At 41.9% G+C, this 13,725-nt stretch overlaps 1 long non-coding RNA gene across 1 annotated transcript in view; it reads left to right on the top strand.

Moving 5' to 3' along the window:
* Nucleotides 1-13,725, top strand: part of LOC132206032 (uncharacterized) — a 310,901-nt gene that overhangs the window by 285,466 nt on the left and 11,710 nt on the right. The window contains exon 4 of the long non-coding RNA XR_009442755.1: nt 931-1,187. This is a non-coding gene — a long non-coding RNA (uncharacterized LOC132206032). The remainder of the gene's footprint in view (nt 1-930; nt 1,188-13,725) is intronic.

The following is a 13,725-nucleotide window of genomic DNA, read 5'->3' as shown; positions in this document are numbered from 1 at the left end:
AATGTGTGGTCCAAAGTGCAGCATTGAAGTGCAGAAGCGAATTGCCCAGAGGTGCTGGATATCCAAGATGAAGGTCTGAATGAGCTAAAAAAAAAGAGCTTGCCAGATTCCTGCTCAGACTTTCATATTGGGAATTCCTGGCATCTAGTTTCGATCCAGTGGTTGGGGAATGGGAGCCTGCATATTAATGAGACATGATAAGGGTGCTAATAAGCAATAATCCCTGTGAAAGAGGCTCTTGTTGCTCACTAGCAAGAACCTCACATTGATGCCTGAAATTTATTTGAAAAATATGTCTTTTGGTCCCAGCATCAAGGAAGGTTTCACTTGAAAACATACATGATTCTCCCAAATTTTTCACCATACCTCATGTTGTGCAGAACCAGGGATAATTTCACTGATAATATTTGCTGTTTGGCCTACTTTAAGTGACCTGTATCATTCTGCAGTTTTTCCTCATGAAGTCGATAGTTTCCTGTTACTCTCTGTTAAGGTTGTCCTTCCACTCTTAGGATTTATCTTTTTCCTAATTTCTGCATCTAGTACAATTAAAATGGCTTTCTCCAGAGTAAGCTTCCCTTCAAAAACAAAGGTGAAGGCTTATCAGTAATTCTAGGAACTATCTATTATGAATTCTGATTTCAAGCTCTATTGTCACAGTTTTCCACTAATCGGTTGTGATCATTAATTAAGTTACCCATAGATGATTCCAGATGTTGAACTCTTCTGTTAAATTTTGCTGTTTTAACAATTTAAATGTTCTCAGATTAAAGTAAATGTCAAAATAACTTATTCAAAAGAAGTGCCTTCTTTAGTTCTTTTTAACTAATGACATCATCAGGTGTTGGTTCTGTATAATAGTAAAGTTCAGCTTGTGATTTATTATTTAAATTTGAAACATTTTATATCTTAATAATTGTTTTCTCCAAGTTGACAGCACCAAAACCCTGGGACAAGCTAAGCAGAGATAGGCGTGGGAATTCCTAGAAGCCTGGCACTCCACGAAGAAAGCCATCAACAAACACTTAGAACTCAATCCCATATACAGTTCCTACGAAGGAAAACTGGAAACGAGGCAAGCCAGCTCAACGGACTCCAGAATTTAAAAACCAGGCTTTGTCAGAGGCCGCACTGATGATATTAACCAGCAGGGTAAAGAAACATCTGCGGAACAACAAACCAGCTCGGTGAGCCAACTGACCTCAATAAAAAGTTTGTGTTTGTAGCCTTAATAAATTCTTTACCTCAGAAACAGAATTTAAATTATGGATCTCCCTCTCTTATTATGACTTTGAAGCTCTTCTATCTACAGTCTTCCATAAATTTTCGCTTTTAAATTATTCCTTTTGTCACTCTATTCCTTCATGACACTCCTGTTTTATAGACTTAGTATAGAGTACATTATGGTCCTTGCTTTCCCTACTCTGGCCGTGCCCCATGGTTTGATTTGCTAAGGCCTAAGTTTTTATCCATTTTATTTCTAGCCTTCTCGTCCTGTTTGTGTTGTATTAATTTTCCAGCAGGAACCCTTAACTGTACCAGTGGAGTTCTAATCCATTCCGTTCTTAAATGAATCTCTAATCTGGAATACATCCAAGAATTTTCCGGTAATTTCTTCTCCTCAGTCCAAAGGACATTTGCACTGTTTTATCATATGGTGTTGAGCAATGCTGTCCACCACGGATGAACTTGTGTTAATTGTGGACAGAAGGATGCTGTTACTATTCCTTTATCATTAACTAGACCGAAGGGTATATTGGTTTGCAGTGGCAGAGGAAGAACCACTAGTTAGTTTTAACAAAAGAGGGTTCTTAACTCAGTAAGATGTAGTTTATTGCATGATAGCAATTGGGTTCAGCTTACATTCCCTAGTTAGACATTGTTCCTAAGTCTATTTAGAGACATAATGGATATGCCTGTTCCCTTTGACATCCAAGGCTATTCTCCCTTGGTCCCTGCTCAAATGAGTATAATATCTTCAGATTAGGTGGAATTTAATATAGTCTCCATTGTTAATTCCTTTCTGAAGCATTATCTTACAGTTGCAGGGAAAATCAACAGGTATCTAATTATGATGGTTCAGTCAAGATGAATGTAGGACAAGCCTGATCGATTAACAGATCCTTTTCTGCTTTCTTGTTTGGTTTGCAATCAAACCTTTTCTGATGTTTGCACTTTTCTGGACTGAAAGAAAAGCTCCTTAAGCCTATTGTACTGATGGAAGGCCTAAAATTGGATAGCAATCTGGTGCACAAACAGAAATTGCAGTTTTTGTTTCTGATTTTCAACACTCATTGTTCTTTGGGTTTTGTGCATAGGAATATGATGGCTTGCTTCTGCATATTTTTGAGGACTTGTATATCATTGGCCACGAGAGGGGACCAAAATTTTCCATTGTGGGGCCCATGTTCATTAGCACCTAAACACTAGTCCAATCCAAACAGTTGGCAGCGATTGGCCTGGCTATCACTGTCCACTTGTCCTTGGGCTTCTTCAACATTATTGTGCCAAACCATTAGTATTAACTGGGTAAAAGATGCCTGAAAGCCTTCAGCTGAGAAAAGAAAGGGTGGAGCTGAGACCAAAGTACTTCTGCTCCTTCTGAAACCTCCTTTCTATAACTTATATTGAAATGCCTGCAGTCTTTTTCTAACTCCTCCAGCTATCACTTGAAGGACAGCTGATTAGTTCACTGCAGAACCTGAAAAAACAATTGAACTTCATAGCAGTCCAAATTCTAATGCCGCTCTGATAATGACAACTGCAGATGCTGGAGAATCCAAGATAGCAAAGTGTGGGGCTTGTTAAACACAGCAGGCCAAGCAGCATCTCAGGAGCACAAAAGCTGACGTTTCGGGCCTATACCCTTCATCAGAAAAGGGGGCTGCGGCGAGGATTCTGAAATAAATAGGGAAAGAGGGGGAGGCAGACTGAAGATGGATAGAGGAGAAGAAGCACTGCAGGATCATTACATATCTGCCAATGTGGTATACTGCATCCGCTGTACCCAATGTGGTTTGCACTACATTGGGGAAACCAAGCGGAGGCTTGGGGACCGCTTTGCAGAACACCTACGCTCAGTTCGCTGTAAACAACTGCACCTCCCAGTTGCGAACCATTTCAACTCCCCCTCCCATTCCTTAGACGACATGTCCATCCTGGGCCTCCTGCAGTGCCATAATGGTGCCACCCGTAGTTTGCAGGAACAGCAATTCATATTCTGCTTGGGAATCCTGCAGCCTAATGGTATCAATGTGGATTTCACCAGCTTCAAAATCTCCCCTTCCCCCACTGCATCCCAAAACCAGCCCAGCTCGTCCCCACCTGCCTAACCTGTTCTTCCTCTCACCTATCCCCTCCTCCCACCTCAAGCTGCACTTCTATTTCTAACCTACTAACCTCATCCCGCCCCCGTGACCTGTCCGTCCTCCCCGGACTGACCTATCCCCTCCCTACCTTCCCACCCATACTCACCTCTCCACCTATCTTCTTCTCTATCCATCTTCAGTCCGTCTCCTCCTTTCTCCCTATGTATTTCAGATGAAGGGTCTAGGCCTGAAGCGTCAGCTTTTGTGCTCCTAAGATGCTGCTTGACCTGTTGTGTTCATCCAGCCCCACACTTTGTTATCTCTGATGACTCTCTACTAACTTTTGGAATTCGCCTGTAAATGGTGATGGGAAGCATAGTTTGGGCAAATATCAGGCTTTCCAAAAATGTCTATGCTGAACTCAACAAGGTGTAACGCATACATGTCAAGTGTGGGTATTCTCACTGGCTCATTTGTCATTGTTGTGCCAGTGTTCTATCTGTAAAATTTGTGCAATGGTATTGAATTTAGAATGCAGCATCTCAGCATTGAGGAAGGGCTGCACTGCTAAATGCCTTGGCCTTCAATGAACCATCCAGTAAGGTTTCATCTACTCAATCTGGTTAATGTTAAAACTCCCCGATATAATCCATAGGGTATGATTGTTATTGAATGATTTGTTTACAAATAGTTCCTTTACTCATTTAAATAGCATTTGTCTGACTGATTATGCTGGTATAATGACCTACATGATTTTAAAAGTGTAGATGCTTGAGGCATCTTTTCAGAATATAAACCTCATGTCTGGACAAAATCTGCTAAAATCCTGTTGTTCAGACATGTCTTTTTGATTTTTCTAGAGAAATATTGTCAAATCATGACTGAGTTAACTTTTTGACTGCAGATACAACTGACGTTGCTTGTGAAAAAGTAAGTTAAACTTGTTGCTGTCACTGTGAGTGACTGCAAGACCACACAAAAAACATTACAAAGCACAAAAGGACAGATAAATGAAGTGTGAAGACAAGATGAGCCATAGGGCTCAATGAAGTGTGAAAAGTATCTGCGCAGAGAGACACAGCAAAGCAGGGAAAAGAGCAATTGGGCTTACTAAGTAAAGGCATAAGAAGAATTTCAATGTACGCTCATGATGCCAAGGCATGCAAATCTATTGGCCAGTTGCTGGAATGTGAATCTGGGGAGCAAGGTCCCCAGAACAAAAGATGATGATCACCAGAATGTGCTCAGTTGTTGAGACAGTCCATGACCGATTGGCTTTGGAGAGGTTCAATGCCAGGCTATCAGAAGTGATGGATCATAATCTTGTTAATGAGACTCAGCCCTACGCAATGTCACTAACATTTTGTGGGATGTATTGATGAGAAATGCTTGTTGTGTTCTGTGGGATGTTCAACCGTAGTTTTTATGTTATCCATATATACCTCATGTTAAGTTTGGGATCTTAGAATCTGGGTTATATCTGTGTTAGCACAGTCTAACCTATTGTGTTGTCAATAATTATTGTACATTCGTTTGAGCGAGTTTTATTTGCAATGGACTAGTTGTTCTCTGTTGACTATGGAAACGTGGCTGAACTGTTTCTAATAACAAACTTTCTAAAGCCCACATACTTGGCCATATCATAGGAACATAGGAACAAGAGTCGGCAATTCAGCTTCTCAAGCCCATTTCACCATTAATGAGCCTAACTCCAGGTTCCTGCCTTTTGCTCAAATTCCTTGATACCCTTGCTTAACAAATTTTTTTCTACCTCAGATTTGAAATTAGCAACTGATTTAACATCTGTTACCATTTGTGTAAAAGAATTCCAAGTGTCTGCCATCTTTTGTGTGTAGAAGTGCTTCCTAATATTTCTCCTGAATGATCTGGCCTTTATTCTCAGACTATCCTCCCTTGTTCTAGAATTGCCAACCAGTGGAAATCTATCTTTATGTACCCTGTCTTTTCCTACTAATGTCTTGAAGAGTTCAATCAGATCACGTCTTAACCTTCTAGATTCTAGAGAAATTAGAAGTAATTTGTATAATCTTTCCTCATAACTTAACCCCCAAAGTAGAGATATCATTCTTGTAAACCTATGTTGTACTCTCTCCGAGGCCAATATATCCTTCCTAACATGCGGTGCCCATATCTGTTCATTGTACTCGAAAATGGGGTCTAACCAGGGTTTTGTATAGCTACTGCATAACTTCTGCATCCTCAGACTCCACTCTTCTAGATATAAATGCTAGCAATCCAGTAATCTTGTTGATTAGCCCCCACAATGCAAATTTAAAATTTGTTGTGACCTATACAGGAGTGGGAACAGAAAAGAATTACTGCACCCCACTAACCTTAGCTGAGACAATATGAAGGAAGGTTCTTTCTCATCTGTAAGCTGCTGATGCAAGCATGTAATGAAATCAGCAGCATAATGTCCTGTAGCTGGCCACTATTGTGAAGGAAGGTTCTTTCTCATCCGTAAGCTGCTGACACAAACATGTAATGAAATCAGCAGCATAATGTCCTGTAGCTGGCCACTATTGTGGAGGTGAATGTATAGCAAAGCAAATCTGCAGTTACCACTTCATCCCAAAATTCTGCATTTCTTTGCTTGAGAAACACAGCAAAACAAAATACCAAGATATTAGATATATTGTCACCATGTGTTCTATATTTATTCAACCAATTAATTTTCCAAGAAGTTTGAAGAAGATGTTATTGGAACATTAAATGTGACCGTTTATCATAGATACATGTCAGGAATGATTGATTTTACTGTCATTCAGGCTCTCATTACACTTCCATAAACAAAACTCTAAACAATGAACAGCAGATTGCCAACCACAGAGACATTGCATAAATATCAGCTCTGTATAAAGGACATGTCTCTCAGCCTCTGAATTGAAGCATCTTTGATATTTCACAGTCATGAATCTGCTATTTGATATTTTTCTAGAATAGACCTTGTAGATGTGTCTTTCACATCTCTTTGACTGCTACTTCACATCCCAGTGTTGTCTGACTCAAATGTCTGAGTGTTCCTGTTACTTTGAATTTATTATGGTGAAAGTTCTAAACATGAGTGCATATGAATAAGGAGCAGGAGGAGTCCATTCAACCCCTTAAAATTGTCCCACTATTTGATGAGATCATGGCTGAACTGATTGTTGCTGTTGCTTTCCTGCCTATTCCGTTTACCCTTTCATGCCTTTGTCAATTAGAATCTAAGTCAACCTTAAAAATATTCAATGACTCTTTTGCCACTTCTTTCTCTGAAGGAAATTCAACAGTAACAAAATTTCTCCTTTATCTTAAATGAAAGACCCCTAAGTTTTGAACTGTATCCCCTAGCGTAAGTCTCCCTCATTAAACCATAAGAAATAGGAACAGGAGAAAGGAGAAACATCCTTTCATCATCCACTGTGACAAGACCCTTCGGGAATTTATGTGTTGCATTTAGATCACCTTTCATTCTTCCAGACTGCAATAAATACAGACCCAATCTGCCTATCCTTCCTCCCTTCATTACTCCTTAGCTCTGGAACCAGTCAAGCAAAGCTTGTTTGAATTGCTTCTAATGCAACTGAATCCTTTCTTAAATGAAGCCAAAATTGTCCACAGTACTCCAGGTCGGCCCTGCCAACACTCTGCACAGCTTTAGTATAAAACTACTTATATGTCAATCCCATAGCAATAAAAAACAATATTCCATTTGTCATAGTAAAAACTTCCAACATCTGCATACAAACTGTTCGTGTACTAATAATTTGTGAACAGGACATCCAGATTTCTCTGACCCTCAGAGTTCTGAACCCTCTGTATTTAAATAATATGCTGATTTTCTATTCCTCCTGTCAAGCAGACATTGAATGGAAAACACACAACAGCACAGGACACAGCTGGAACAAATTAATGCAGGTACTCGATCTGCTTTGGAAACAGAAAATGCTGGAAATCACAATGCGTCAGGCAGCATCCATGGACAGAGAGCAAGCTAACATTCTGAATCTAGATGACTCATCCTCAGAGCTTCATCAGTTGCTATTGTATCTGCTTCTACCATCTCGCTAGTCAATGTGCTCCAGGAATCGATCATCCTCGGTGGTTAAAAAAAAGCTTGCCTTGAAACATCTCTTTTAAACTTTCCCCCTATCACTTTCTACCTATGTCCTGTAGTATTTGGCATTTATACCTTGGGAGAAACACTTTGGCTAGCCTCCCCATCTGATCCTATCATAATTTTATGTACTTCTATCAGGTCGTCCCTCAACATCTGGCATGTCAGTGAAGACAACCCAAATTTCTCCAACATCTCCTTATAGCTAATACATTCCAATCCAAATAGAATCCTGGTAAATGTCTTTTTGTAACCTCTGCAAAGCCTCCACATCCTTTCTTCCTATAGTGTGGTCACTAGAACTGCACACAGTACTCCAAATGTGGCCTAATTAACATATTATACAGCTAAAGTTTGCACATTCCTGCAGAATAATACATCTGCCAATTTTCGTCACTTCACCTGTTTCCCTTTGGAGACCGTGCATACCTTCTTCACAATTCATTCTTGTAACAATTTTTGTGTCATCATCAAATTTAGTAATCATATTTTTGTTCCTTTCACACAAGCCATTGCTTTAAATAAATGAGGCAAATTTTCGTATTTGAACCCGAAGTATTCTGTGGAAAGGGATCACTCTGGATGTTTGGGTGTGAAGAAATGTATGCTGGCACTTTGGTGCAATAGCTTGATTTTCCCATATGCTCTCAACTGGTCCAATGGCCCTTACTTTAAATCAAGGTGATAGTGTAGCATGCATGTTGCCTAAAGAGGCCAGCACACCCAAGGAGTCAGGAGCCATGGATTCTCGGACAATCTTAAGGACTGATCCTCATTTTCACTAATGGCCCTGGATTTTCCTTAAACTCTAGTCAGGCCTAATATTTGGGCTGCCTGGCTGCAGCAGGGAATTCAGAAGCAGGAGATCATAGCCGAGAACCTATGCCCAGTGACTGTCAGGCGAGGTCTTAAGACCTAAATATCTAAGTTAAGGGAAGCTCATCATTTCCCAGCGTTGCCTGGGATGAGACTTGCAATCACAACAAACAGTTCTGCATACTTAAAGAAGGAGCCCACTGCCTTTCTGTGCCTCTCACATACTGTGCATTTTGGACTGAAGGGCCTGTGCTATATGATTGCACCAGCAATTTAACATTGGAAGACAACAGAAAAGCAGAGGGATTTGCTCATATTATAATGGAAATTTTAATTAGAATTGAAACCACTGTTTAAATCTTTTGCTGGCAAGGGAAACATTGACTTGTTTGAGAAATAAATTCTGATATCCACTACTTCTTATTATGTAAATATGATCATCATGGCCCAGAAGAGGTTCACAAGAATGTTCCCAGAAATGGAAGGCTTAACATATGAGGAATGTTTGAGGACTCTGGGTCTATACTCAATGGAATTTAGAAGGATGAAGGGGGATCTATTTGAAACCTACAGAATGCTGAATGGCCTGGACAGAATAGATGTTGCGAAGATGTTTCCATTAGGAGGAGAGATTTGGACTCAAGGACACAGCCTTAGGGTAAAGAGAAGATCCTTTAGAACAGAGATGAGGAGAAACTTCTTCAGTCAGAGGGTGGTGAATCTATGAAATTCATTGCCACAGAAGGCTGTGGAGGCCAGGTCACTGGATATATTTAAGACAAAGATAGATAGATTCTTGATTGTCAAGTGGGTCAAAGGTTACAGGAAGGAAGTGGGAGAATGGGGTTGAGAAGCTTTTCAGTCATTGAATGGTGGACCAAACTCAATGGGCCAAATTGCCTAACTTCTGCTCCTTTGACTTATGGTCTTATGGTCTAACAGCTCCCTCACTCTTACACACATATACCCGTAGAGACAACGCCTCACTCCTCCCTAAACAACGTTCATCCATTTTCATGTGACGTTCTACCATAAGTCTTGCAGGCATCAGCTCATTCAGAAGTCACCATGAATAAATCTGCTTACCGCAGCTAAACCAATCACCATTTGAGAGGGAGACTGACAATATCAAACATTTGTAAGCTGTATTTGCTTATAGTATGTCACACACAAAAATATTGAAAATTGAAAATGTACGACAGCCCTTAAGGTTTCATTCTTGCAGGGCAGATGCTGACATGCGTTGGCAGTTATAGTTAAAACTGCATGCCTTAAAACAATAAAACATACATTTGAGGGATAATTTGCTATTCCAGAGGGAATCTTGACTGCTGAAAGTCCTTGTCAGAAATTCAGAGGCGTGCTGTCTACAATTTCCCACCTACAATTGCTTGAATAATTTCTCACATTCTCTGGTTCACCATTGAAGCTAAAATGCATCCAAACCTCTCACAGTGCATTTGAAATGGAATTACATGCCATTTTACCTGTATATAGGGGTAAAAGCACAGTACTGAACAAGTCCAGCTGTGTAATTTTGAGTTAAAATTCAGCTCAAATTTGCACAATCCTCTTTCTTGATCACTATTTGTACAAAATAAGTGAACAGCTTTAGCAAAGGCACAATATATTTTATACATGTATATGTAGGTTTAGCAAAGTTATTGTGCACCCAGGACGCTAACTGCCCTTAATTTAATATTGATGGACCATCAAAATTTATAAAAGCTGCAGAATCTTCAACAGGGGAAATTGAAAAATGTCACACTGGTTTATTTTGGACTTTTCTGAGCTCACAGCAGAGAAGAGGTAGCCTTATTTGGTATTTCACTGTTAAGTGCCTGACTTGGGAGCATGTGATGCTGACACTGAATGGAAAACCTTCTGCCCCAACACTGACATCCCACATCTGGAGGGAAATCATTTCACTGAATGTGTTTTCCTGAGCAAAACATGGGAGCATTCAACTTGAATTACCTGCACTTACTTCCACATCTGCTCACAAGACATTGGCCTGATCTAACCAGCCAACCTGAAAATCTCTCAGCACCCAGTCAGGCAATAGGGCAGAACATAGCATCTGCTGAGTTCTACCACAGTTAAAAATAAAGACTCAATGACAATTCTGAAGTGTTCCTTTGTTTCAAATCCTTCCACTACCCTTATGCTGTCACAATTATACTTTTTAAAACCAGCCGGCTTAAAGAAAATAGACAGAGTTAATGTGAGAATACAACTGCCATTTATTTGTATGGAGTTTTCTTCATTGTACTCTGGAGAGAAGTTGGCTGAAGAATGCCTTCCATAAAACCCGGAAGACTGCAGCTAAGGTAAGGCAGTTTTTTAAAATTACTTACCGGTAGTGGGCAGCGGTGTTTTTCTCTTTCACAGAAGGAGCGGGAGCAGCGGAGGAAGTGACGAGGACCAGAGGGGCAGCCAGGAAGGAAAACAGTGACCATGTATATCAGCAAGGCGGCTAAACCCGAGACTCTACAACTGTAGTGTCTCCCACCCGCCTTCCTCCTCAACTTTCTCTATTGAATATAGTTTGTTATTAATTTTATAGCAACTTGAACTAAGCTTTCTACTTTAGTACTGAGTGGGTGTTCAGATAAGTGGGGTATGGATGCTAGGGCAGTTGCTTGCTCCTCCTGCAGAATGTGGCAGGTAGGAGACATGGCACACGTGTCTGCTGGCTACATCTGTGGGAAGTGCACCCAACTTCAGCTCCTTGAAAACCGTGTTAGGGAAATGGAGCTGGAGCTGGATGAACTACGGATCATTCGTGAGGCAGAGGAGATAATTGAGAGGGGTTACCGGGGGTTGGTCACTCCTAAGGCTCAGGACATGGATAGATGGGTTACAGTTAGGGGGAGGAAAGGGGACAGGCAGACAGTGCAGAGATCCCCTGTGGGCATTCCCCTCAGCAATAAGTATATTTTGGATACTGCTGGGGGGGATGACCTACCAGAGGAAAGCCATAGTAGTCAGTTCTCTGGCACTGAGCCTGACACTGTGGCAAAGAAGGGAAGGGGGCAGAATAGAAATGTACTTGTGGTAGGAGACTCGATAGTTAGGGGAATTGACAGGAGATTTTGTGGTCAGGATCAGGATTCCCGGGAGGTATGTTGCCTCCCTGGTGCCAGGGTCTCCGATCGGGTGTATAAGGTTCTAAAAGGGGAGGGCGAACAGCCGGAAATCATGTTACATATTGGCACTAATGATATAGCCAGAAAAAGGATTGAGGATATAAAAAGTGATTTCAGGGAGTTAGGATGGAAGCTGCAGAGCAGGACGAACAGAGTAGTATTCTCAAGTTTACTACCGGTGCCACGAGATAGCGAGGCGGGGAACAGGGAGCGGGCGCAGCTTAACACGTGGCTGCGCAGCTGGTGTAGGAGGGAGGGCTTCAGATATGTAGATAATTGGGATGCCTTCTGGGGAAGGTGGGACCTGTACAAGAAGGATGGGTTGCATCTGAACTGGAAGGGGACCAATGTCCTGGGTGGAAGGTTTGCTCGAGTAGTTCGAGAGGGTTTAAACTAGTATGGCAGGGGGGTGGGAACCTGAGCTGTATACCGGAGGTGAGAGTTGATACAGGTGAGGCAGTAGCAAGAGGTAGACCAGCTAGTGGGAAGGATTTTCCTGGGAAGGAACCAAGGGATCAGTTAAAGTGTGTTTGCTTTAACGCATGGAGTATCAGGAATAAAAGTGATGAACTTAGAGCATGGATCAGTACCTGGTGCTATGATGTTGTGGCCATTACAAAGACATGGGTTTCTCAGGGGCAGGAATGGTTGCTGGATGTTCCAGGGTTTAGAGCATTTAAAAAGAATAGGGAGGGGGGAAAAAGAGGAGGGGGTGTAGCACCACTAATCAGAGAGGGTATCACAGCTACAGAAGCTTCCATTGTCGAGGAAGATCTGCCTACTGAGTCAGTATGGGTGGAAATTAGGAACAGCAAGGGAGTAGTCACCTCGTTAGGGGTTTACTACAGGCCGCCCAATAGCAGCAGGGAGATTGAAGAAAGCATAGGTCGGCAGATTTTGGAAAAGTGTGAATGTAATAGGGTTGTTGTAATGGGTGACTTTAACTTTCCCAATATTGATTGGAACCTCCTTCGAGCAGAAGATTTGAATGGAGCTGTTTTTGTAAGGTGTGTTCAGGAGGGTTTCCTAACTCAGTACGTTGACAGGCCAACGAGGGAAGAGGCCATTCTAGACTTGGTGCTCGGAAACAAGCCGGGGCAGGTATCAGATCTTGTGGTGGGAGAGCATTTTGGTGATAGTGACCATAAATGCCTCACATTCTACATAGCTATGGAGAAGGAGAGGATTAGGCAAAATGGGAGGATATTTAATTGGGGAAGAGGAAACTATGATGCGATTAGACATGAGTTAGGAAGCATGGACTGGGAGCAATTGTTCCATGGTAAGGGCACTATAGACATGTGGAGACTGTTTAAGGAACAGTTGTTGCGAGTGATGAATAAATATGTCCCTCTGAGACAGGCAAGAAGGGGTAAGATAAAGGAACCTTGGATGACGAGAGCGGTGGAGCTTCTCGTCAAAAGTAAGAAGGTAGCTTACAGAAGGTGGAGGAAGCTAAGGTCAAGCTCAGCTCTAGAGGATTACAGGCAGGCGAGGAAGGAGCTCAAAAATGGCCTGAGGAGAGCCAGGAGGGGGCATGAGAAAGGCTTGGCAGAAGGGATTAGGGAGAACACAAAGGCATTTTACACTTACGTGAGGAATAAGAGAATGGTCAAAGAAAGAGTAGGGCCGATCAGGGATAGCATAGGCAACTTGTGTGTGGAATCTGAGGAGGTAGGGGAAGCCCTAAATGAGTTTTTTGCTTCTGTCTTTACGAAAGAAACAAACTTTGTAGTGAATGAAACCTTTGAAGAGCAGGTGTGCATGCTGGAATGGATAGAGATAGAGGAAGCTGATGTGCTGAAAATTTTGTCAAACATTAAGATTGACAAGACGCCAGGCCCGGACCAGATTTGTCCTCGGCTGCTTTGAGAAACAAGAAATGCAATTGCTTCGCCACTTGCGAAGATCTTTGCATCCTCGCTCTCCACTGGAGTCGTACCTGAGGACTGGAGAGAGGCAAATGTAATTCCTCTCTTCAAGAAAGGAAATAAGGAAATCCCCGGCAATTACAGACCAGTAAGTCTCACGTCTGTCGTCTGCAAGGTGTTAGAAAGGATTCTGAGGGATAGGATTTATGACCATCTGGAAGAGCATGGCTTGATTAAATGCAGTCAACACGGCTTTGTGAGGGGCAGGTCATGCCTCACAAACCTTATCGAGTTCTTTGAGGATGTGACTAGAAAAGTTGATGAGGGTCGAGCTGTGGATGTGGTGTATATGGACTTCAGCAAGGCATTTGATAAGGTTCCCCATGGTAGGCTCATTCAGAAGGTCAGGAGGAATGGGATACAGGGGAACTTAGCTGTCTGGATACAGAATTGGCTGGCCA

This window comes from Stegostoma tigrinum, chromosome 28 (assembly GCF_030684315.1).
Source record: "Stegostoma tigrinum isolate sSteTig4 chromosome 28, sSteTig4.hap1, whole genome shotgun sequence".
NCBI lineage: Eukaryota > Metazoa > Chordata > Chondrichthyes > Orectolobiformes > Stegostomatidae > Stegostoma > Stegostoma tigrinum.
Note: the sequence above shows the minus strand (reverse complement) of the source record. Positions and strands in the feature narration are given on the sequence as shown.